Here is a 9,588-nt window from a genome sequence, read left to right as displayed (position 1 = left end):
GTGTCCTGCCCTTTTTGACTTCAGATCGAAATTAATTGAATCTAAGTATTATAATAATCCTTGCAGTTTTAGATTAAATGTGTTGTTTCGTCCAGAAATGAGTGTACTCTCTATGGACTCGCTATTTATATTTACAAATCCTTGAAAAGACTGAACATTAAGACATCATAATCTTTTCTTTTGCTGATGTATTATGTTATGATATAATTGTGGTAACAGTTATAATTACAGTATTTGTACTATGTCACACCCCTTCAGTGAGGGGCTTTGGCCTTTATTTGAATAAAACAGTTCGTTCGTTCGTTCTCTTTCACGCGCCACACACAACACACACACACACACACACACACACAACACACATCAACCACACACACACACACACACACACCACACACACACACACACACACACACACACACACAAAGAAACGACGCAAAATGATATGGTATACAATAGTTTATTCAAAATGCCACAGCTCTAACTGAAGAGGTGAGTTCACATTCATGTGAAGGAAAAGGAGGAAAGAAAGAAGTCGTGAGTGAATGGGAAGAGAGAGAGAGAGAGGGGAGGGGGGGTGCGGGGGCGGGAAGGGAGCAGCAGGGGACGGAGTCAGGAACAGAGACATCGACTGATCAAAAGAATGGAGGGAGAGAAAGGGGAAGAGTAACAAGATGTAGAAAGAGAGATGAAGGGTAGAGGTATGGAAATGAAGTGAATATAAAATGCGGAAAGAGAGGAGGGAGGAGGGAAAAGACAGGGAGGGAGACGAATGGTGGGTAGAAGGGGGGATGAGGCAGAGAGGGGGAAAGCCAGGGGGAGGGGGAGGGGATAAAACTGAAGATAGAAAGGGAGGGAGGAAGAGGAGAGACAAGACAACGTCAGACAGGACAAAACAGCATGATCTATTTTCCAACATGACATGATGAGCATTTACATCCTGTCTTTCCCCTGAATTATCTAGGTCTACACATCACAATGATAAATGATGAAGGAATAAACATGCTGTGAACAGAAAACATTTGAATGTAATGATATTATTTTGGAGGGAGACAGCGAAGTAAGCTCACTGTATGGTGTATTAATATGTATACGTATGCAATGAATCGTCAGATACACTGATCATCTAATCAAATCACCACTGAACAAGTGTGTCAGATCATCAAACAGCACACTGGGTCGTATGGAGATCTCCTGACAGGTAAGAACAGAAAATTGGTATGGCCACATGGGTTGGCAATATTGCAGATAGGACGAGGACACCATTAGCAGACCTGGCTTTGACACACAACTGACAGACCTGGAGGAATCTGAACAGTTCTCCAGTGCCACGCCCCAATGACACTTCACAGAGAAAGAGAGGAAGAAGAAGAGGAAGAAGAAGAGGGCATTCTCTGTTCATTATAGATCATCAGAATAACGTTGAATATTGATGCACAGATACACTGACAGAGCTGCACACAGCCGTTAATAGGAGAAATGTATCCAGAAAAAGCATAATGTTTTATATGTGAAGACAAACGGCAGATAGATAGATAAATAAATAGTATGAATAGAGAACTATAGATATATAGGTAGACAGATAGATATGAAAGAGAGAGAACACTGAACACTGAAACGTTTGTCATTAGCTATACAGCTCTAGTGACATTGTGGTTCAAACGAGAAAACAGTGATGAAAACAATTAAACAAAATGGAACAGAAAAGAAAAGGACTTGAAGTAATTTAACTTTCAACCATCCATTCTTTCAGTTCGCGAAAACGTAAAGTTAGTCTTTCTGTCTATGGAATGAAGCTACTAACATCAATTGATCTTCTTTCGAGTACTATATGCTTCAGCTATGTACTTCGCAAGTGATCTTATTTTATCGTCATGATAATTCATTTTCAACACACCAGGGACACCCTTTCCTGCAATGCCTCTTTAGGAAATGATGCATTTTCACGAACATTATTCAATGGCTTACAATGAAATATATGCATTTCATCCTCCTTTAGGAACCAACACACTGGACAAGGGGAGAGTGTGGATGGGTCAGTGTAAAACCCTCTTGGTTGTGCGTGTAAGCCATGTCTGAGTCTAAATCTTTCAATACTTATCGTATGTCATTTATTTGTTATCACACTAACATATTTTCCTGGCTTGAGCATGCTCTTAAAACTAAAAGAAATCAATTATACTTTCTGTACTTTTTCATTCCAGAACGCGAACTTTGTTTATATGAAGCAACAAGTAAGTCAGTAAATTCCAAAATAAAGCCTTCTTCATATCTTAGTCCCTGGCATCGCCATGTGTAACTTGTCATTCATTCCACTTGTTCGCAAAATGTTCCACGACATGTTCCTTTTAACAGAGTCGAAGACTTTCCTAAAATTCACAAAGGCAACACACAATTTTGAATTTTTCAGTAGCTGTGTTCGCATAAAAGAATAAAGTGTAGATATGTGATCTATGGTGCTATATCCCCCATCTAAATCCGGCTTGTTTTCAGTATTTTTTTCCTGTTCTGCCCATTTTGTTGATCTTTTATTCAAAGTTTACTAATATGCTGGTAATAGCAACTCCACGATAGTTATCCGGATTGTTTGAGTCTCCATTTTATATACTGGAAGGATGATTTATTTACCCCGTCTGCAGAGAAGATTCCATCACAAAATAATTTGTTAAACGGTACAACGGGAAAATCCCCAACAGATGTATTTGCTTGTTTTGACATCTCACTCCAGATTCTGTCTGGCCCTGATCTTTTACCTGTTTTTAATTTCTTTAAGCTGTCAATTACTTTTTGTCTACTGATTGGGTCGTTCATAATTAAAGGTTCATTAGAATCCCCAGCGTCATCAACCACTACATCATTCTCGGGGTTAGCGTTATTAATTGTTGTAAATGTGACCAAGCGCTATGCTTGCTCCAATATTTGCCTCACGCACAAGCTGTATTAGCTTGCCTTACGCACAAGCTGTATTAGCTTGCCTTACGCACAAGCTGTATTAGCAGACGACGTTTTTCCCCTCTTTACCCGCGCCCAGAATGTGTGACGTCATTCCGCTTACATCATTTTGTCCTCGCCAGACCACCTGCTGACGGCTCGACCAGTGTCGCGTCGCGGTACGTCATTGGCTGAGAAGAAACTTGTGTTTCTGTTCCACCGTAATTAATTAATAACTCTTTTGACAGATCAGTAAACTACAAGTATTATACACTGGCGGAATCGTCGCAATTCCATCTTTAAATCTATTCCATTTATGTTTGCCTACGTTAAGCTGATTTAACGCAGTTTGTAATTTTCAGCAACGAGCTCGTTAAAACTGACCCTGTTCAGGTGACTTAAATTAAGATTATAAATTCATCTTAAACAACCAACACTTCATTTTATACTCATTATAAAGTAGGTGTTGAGCTCTTTCTTTTGCAACTTATCCGACGTAAATCGGTTCAGGAATCATTTAGAAATCTCTCACTGAACACCTTTAAACAAACAATTGTCATCGGATTCTCCGTGATTAGTGACGATCTGCTCGCAAGCACACGTGACGGCCTTTGCGGTCCGCTAAACTTGCATAAATTGGCACAGTGAGTGATGAGTGGTCATTTTCATACCTGGTCAGTCATCTGACCAGAGCTCTCTCTCTCTCTCTCTCTCTTGCTGCGTCGAGGAGTGTGTTGTGTCGTGTGTGCCCCCACAACGGCTGACACCTCACTACGTATTGCTGTAAGTACTAGTGTGTAGAATGTGTTGATTTGTAAATTGTATTGTTCGACACAGTACTTGTGTCGAATGAGTATGTTCAGTTAATTCTTTGTTCAGTTATTGCTTTGACATGTTAGTCACAGCTCGGCTATGATTGATTTAGAAAATTGCCATGTCGTCATATGCTCGTAGCAGTATTCCATTTGAGTCTTCTTAACGTCACAGTCAGTGACGTCTCTGTACACAGACAGTTTGTTCCAGAATGTTCTAGTGAGTGCATAAAGTTCATTCACCACTTACTGGTTAAGCCATGATGGTGCTTCACTTACTATCTGGTCTATCAGTTTGCCAGTATTATATCTAAGCCACTGATTCTCTATCTTGTTTGTTATTCAGGTATTATCTTTCATGCTAATATCAGTTGTACTGCTACAGTGCGCTCAGTACTCTAAGATGTGTGTAGTATTCTGCTGTTGTGATTTCAAGATAGTGTTTGATTGATATAAGTTATTGGTTAAAACCACCTGATATGTAATTTAGTTGTCATGCTTTCTCCTATACGGCTTACTCCAGTATAGTGCAACATGATAAACTGATTCATTTAAGTCACTTTGACACAGTATAAGCTTTAAATAATCTATACTGTCAGTGTACTTTCACCAAGCATCGCTTCAATCACTTTAACTGTGCTATTTAAATGTATTAGAAATGTCATTTGATGTCAGTGTTTGGCCTTCACACGTACGCCTTATGTTGTTGCATATCCCAAACCCGAGTGATAGCCTTTCCATGTAATATGTATACATGTGCTTTACTATTCACTTTGGCCGACATGTTGTGCTTATGATATTTGTTTGTGTCGTTCCAGGCACTGTCTTCTCCTTGTTGTCTTCTTCTCATTACTTCTTCTTAGTCTTCTCCTTTAGTTTATAACTATTGTAAATAAACCAGTAGAAAACCCCATTTGTGACTGGCCTCTATATGTTCCTGGCCTGTGCGTGGGATCTTGTCTATCCTTTCATTCAATCAATCATTTAGTTAAGTCTTTTGTGCCGTACCCCTATTAGAACCACTCGGGACACGGCCACATAAAGACTGCAGCAAAAGATCATACCACTTCTGACAGATAATGTTATTTTTTTCTTAAATGAAAATAATAAAATTATCATTCACTGATCTTATCATTGCCCAAACTAAGCTCGATTTTTGATGGAATGCTTTAATTTCTTTGACCGTAATTTTCTTTCTCTTTTCTATTTTTCTATTTAAATAGAATGTCCTTTTCGTTCATTTTCATAGCTCTGTTTGTGATTCTCTTCAGTTTTGTACCACTGGAAACTCCTAAGAAGACCCTTTACTACTCTCTTCTTTTTCGTTGACACTTTTCATCAAACCATTCATCATATTCTTTCATTCCTATTGCAACCTTTCAGATCACACAAGCAGCAGCTCCACACAACGCACGTGAAAGACACAATCATCATCTTAAATTTTATATATCATAAGTATTCTATCGGCATCTCGGCATCCCGGAAAATGATGACTGTCAAGTTCATCATTGAATATCTGGACATTCTCCTCTGACCATACAAACCTCTTTGAAATGAAGCTGATTCTTCTTTTCTATAAAGCAAGCACACACACACACACACACACACACACACACACACACACACACACACACACAAACAAAAATATGCACCATGTATGCCCTTTGTTTTTGTTCTGTATACGTCTTTGTCATCTTACACTTTCTTTTCCTGTTACGCATTCAGTTAATGTATTGTATTGTATTCGTACTGTTTAGTTATATTAAGATTAGTGCATTGTGCATTGTACAGACACACACACACACACACACACACACACACACACACACACACCCCAAGACAGAGAGACAGACACTACTACAACTACTGATAATAATTCTTTCTTTTTTTCATCTGCTTCTCAACAGACACTGACCAGCTGCGTTTTGCAAAGAGAGAAGCACCTACTGGCGAAGGCGCTGGCGGTGTTGGCCTTGTAATGTCTGATGGTGGCGACCAGCTGCGTATTGCAAAGAGAGAAGCACCTATTGGCGAAGGCGCTGGCGGTGTTGGCCTTGTGAAGTCTGATGGTGGCGACCAGCTGCGTATTGCAAAGAGAGAAGCACCTATTGGCGAAGGCGCTGGCGGTGTTGGCCTTGTGAAGTCTGATGGTGGCGACCAGCTGCGTATTGCAAAGAGAGAAGCACCTATTGGCGAAGGCGCTGGCGGTGTTGGCCTTGTAATGTCTGATGGTGGCGACCAGCTGCGTATTGCAAAGAGAGAAGCACCTAGTGGCGAAGGCGTTGGCGGTGTTGGCCTTGTGAAGTCTGATGGTGGCGACCAGCTGCGTATTGCAAAGAGAGAATTACCTGGTGGCGATAGCGTTGGCGGTGTTCGCCTTGTGAAGTCTGATGGTGGCGACCAGCTGCGTATTGCAAAGAGAGAAGCACCTAGTGGCGATGGCGTTGGCGGTGTTGGCCTTGTGAAGTCTGATGGTGGCGACCGGCTGCGTATTGCAAAGAGAGAAGGACTTGGTACTCTATTCAACCCTTTCAAATAAATCAAATGCGAAGGAAATGAATCCTTAATATTAGCGCATTCGTTATAAGTTAGGTGTTTTTTTTATCAACTTAAGTCTTTGATGCTGTTGACTGTATTTGTTTTGTTGTTGTTTTTGCTATTGGTTGTGCAATCAAACTGACCAGTCGTGTACGTTATGCAGTCTCTACCCGTTCTCTCACTACCCCCTCTCTTCCTGTCCATATCTATTGTGATAATGAGGATTAATTCAAAGCACGTCATTCAAGCAATCTACTTAAAGTGTTCCATCGCAATATGTGTGGACAGACTATTAATGATTTTGAAGATTTTATGATTTTCTTCAGGCATTTGCACTAAAGGACTTCGAAGAGAAAACAATGGTGATAACAATAAACAAAAAGACTGAATAAATAGAAAATAAGGAAACAAATGGATCAATAAAATGTGGTACATTTATGCACCTGTGTATGTGTGAAATGGAAACTAGCTTATTTCTAACTCTGCTATCCTCATCTACATCCAGGGTGGTCAAGTTCAGCCTGAACGTTCCCCCTGTCCATCTTTTAATCCAGGTTCATATCGGAAGTAGAAGGGTACAGGGACAGACGTGTGGTGTGTTCAGTGACATCTCCTGTCAGTGATGAGCACCATGCTGAAGTCTGTTCCTCCCACACCACATGACCTTGATGAACTCCTCCCTGAACCTCCTTCCCGTCAGACAGTACAGGTAGAAATTCACTGCACTGTTGGTGTGCATAAGTAAACACACATGGTAGAAATGAACACTGATCTGGCCATATCGGAGGCAGATAATATTCCGTAATTTTGAGAAAAATATTGCAGAATATAATTGAGGGAGGCTGGCAAAGTCAAAACTAATAAAGACATGGACACTACAATAACAGTCAAAGTCACAGAGTCAGCTGCTTTCTTACGGGCTTGAACTTGCTCAGAATCCCCTTGGCTTAAGTGGCTGCCAGCTGCTTTGACTGACACATTGAGTTTCCAGACAAGAACACTGTTCGACACAGCTAAGAACATGAATGGCAGAAAAGAGTACACTAATAGTTCTAGGTAAACAAATATCTTTTCAAAAAAATACATATAGATTTTGTCATCGTAATTTGCTACACAGAAAGATCTCCCATGACTGGGATAATAACTTAGATGGAAGCCAATGAGATAATGTGAGTACAGTAAGGCAAAGAAGACAGTGACTCCTGTAAGCAGTAGAAATACAGTTCGGCGTGTACACAGTAAGTTGACACGATGTGGCCACACAACAGACATTGCTCTGTGCACAGTCATACACACCAGATACCAACAACTGATCGTGCCGCCCCCTCGTACAGCCAGGAGATAACTTTGCAGACCACGTCATGTGTGGCCGTTATGATGAAGTCAGAAATTCCTCTTACCCATGTTGGCAGTGTGGAAACGCACAGATACATGGTGTCCATTATTGCTGTAGCCGTGAAGTAGATATTCACGGTGGAGTCATCTGACGACATACGTCGCATAATGACGATGGTCATGACGTTTCCAAATAAACCAGACATAAAAACGAAAGGTAAATAGATCGCCTGTATGTAATATGCAGCCATGTAGAGTGGATAGCTCCGCCAAGGCAGTGTTTGGGTGTTTCCATACATGTCCGCTGTGGTGGAATCATTCCACGTGCCAGAGAGCAGCAGGGTTGTCATTGCTGGGCTGGTGTCTCCCGGTGTAAAAGGTGACTGAAAACGAAACAACAGGCCGTTAGAAAAACTCAATCAAATGAAAACTACATGCATACTCTACACTCCAAATCACGAGTGGGAAACCACACACACACACACACACACACACACACACACACACACACACACACACATCCTCGTACGACAGCCTAACACGAACACACATGCCCTTCATATCATTCACAAAAATCCACTCAAATACATAGACGCAGACACACAGACACAGACCCAGACACACAACACAGACAAACACACACACACACACACACACACACACACACACACACACATACACACACACACACACACACACACACACACACACACTCACACAAATCCGCGTGTTCACCCCCCACCCCGCCCCTCCACACACAATCAAACAAACACACACATAAGCACAGTGCGCGCTTGCCGACACAATGCCTCCAACACCATACATACAGGTACATGTACATAACGAACTGTGCAATGAAACTTACAAGCTGACAAAAAATTAAAATTAGGGTCAGTGGGGCAAACGGTCAAATCACACGAATCGAACACACGTCGGTCTTTCCATAGGACAGAAGAAAAAGAAATCGCAAACTCATCACACTATAAGCTTTGTAAACAAATATTGACAACTTTGTAATTACACGTTCTGATAAAACGGCAGGTGAATGTCCTTCTCTTCAAGTCTGATACAAAGCCATGACATGACACTGTTTCAAAGGCTGTGTGACAAAATGTTTTCTGATCGTCAGAAACAGGACTAACCAAAACCACACATGTACAAAGCATTTCTAATGGAACTAATCATTGTGACATAATTTTGCTTTTGCAGATGTAGCAGCATATTACACATGTTTTCTGATGTTGATGATCATTGTTTAATCTTGGCAACAGTAACCGCAACTTCATACATTCAACATGAATCGTCATATACAAGTATACCACTGACAAATTAACATAGGCTACCTAGCACTGTCAAATAAACATACATAACGTTGGCAAATATACCTGACATTGGCAAATTAACATACTTAACATCAAGTTAATCACCGGATTCATTCTCACATCATCGGTAGTCAGAACTAAAGACAGCTTTAACATGATTGAATCACTAGTTATTTTGAAATACTGGTCTAACAAAATATACGCGTTTGCACAGAGCGAAAAGCGTTAAAAAATTCAGAGAATCATTCAAATCACTTTGCAAATCTTGGAGAAATTGTCGTTATAATTTTAACTCTCTTTAGAACCAGAAGTTCCGTATATTTACACCTTGTATCTGACTCAGTTTAGCTATCACTCAAAATAATATGGTAACCTTTCAAACCGTTGATTAAAACCTTTTCTTTTCTTTTTTTCCTGTACTCCAAGAGAAGTCACCCTGCCTTCTTGGCTCAGTTATAAACAATGTCTAGTATGCACTCACTGGCAACTTTAAGATATTCATTCAATTTTGCAAGTGTGACTCTCCATCAATAAGACCTACAACAAGGTCTGAATACATGACATCACAATGCGAAATATTTATCGGAATCCCATTTATATCTGGAACTGAACACACGAAAACTTCTTGCTTGGGTTCGACCATTGGCAACACA

The sequence above is a fragment of the Babylonia areolata genome, chromosome 3 (genome assembly GCF_041734735.1).
Source record: "Babylonia areolata isolate BAREFJ2019XMU chromosome 3, ASM4173473v1, whole genome shotgun sequence".
NCBI classification, from domain to species: Eukaryota; Metazoa; Mollusca; class Gastropoda; order Neogastropoda; family Buccinidae; genus Babylonia; species Babylonia areolata.
This window is presented reverse-complemented; position numbering follows the sequence as displayed.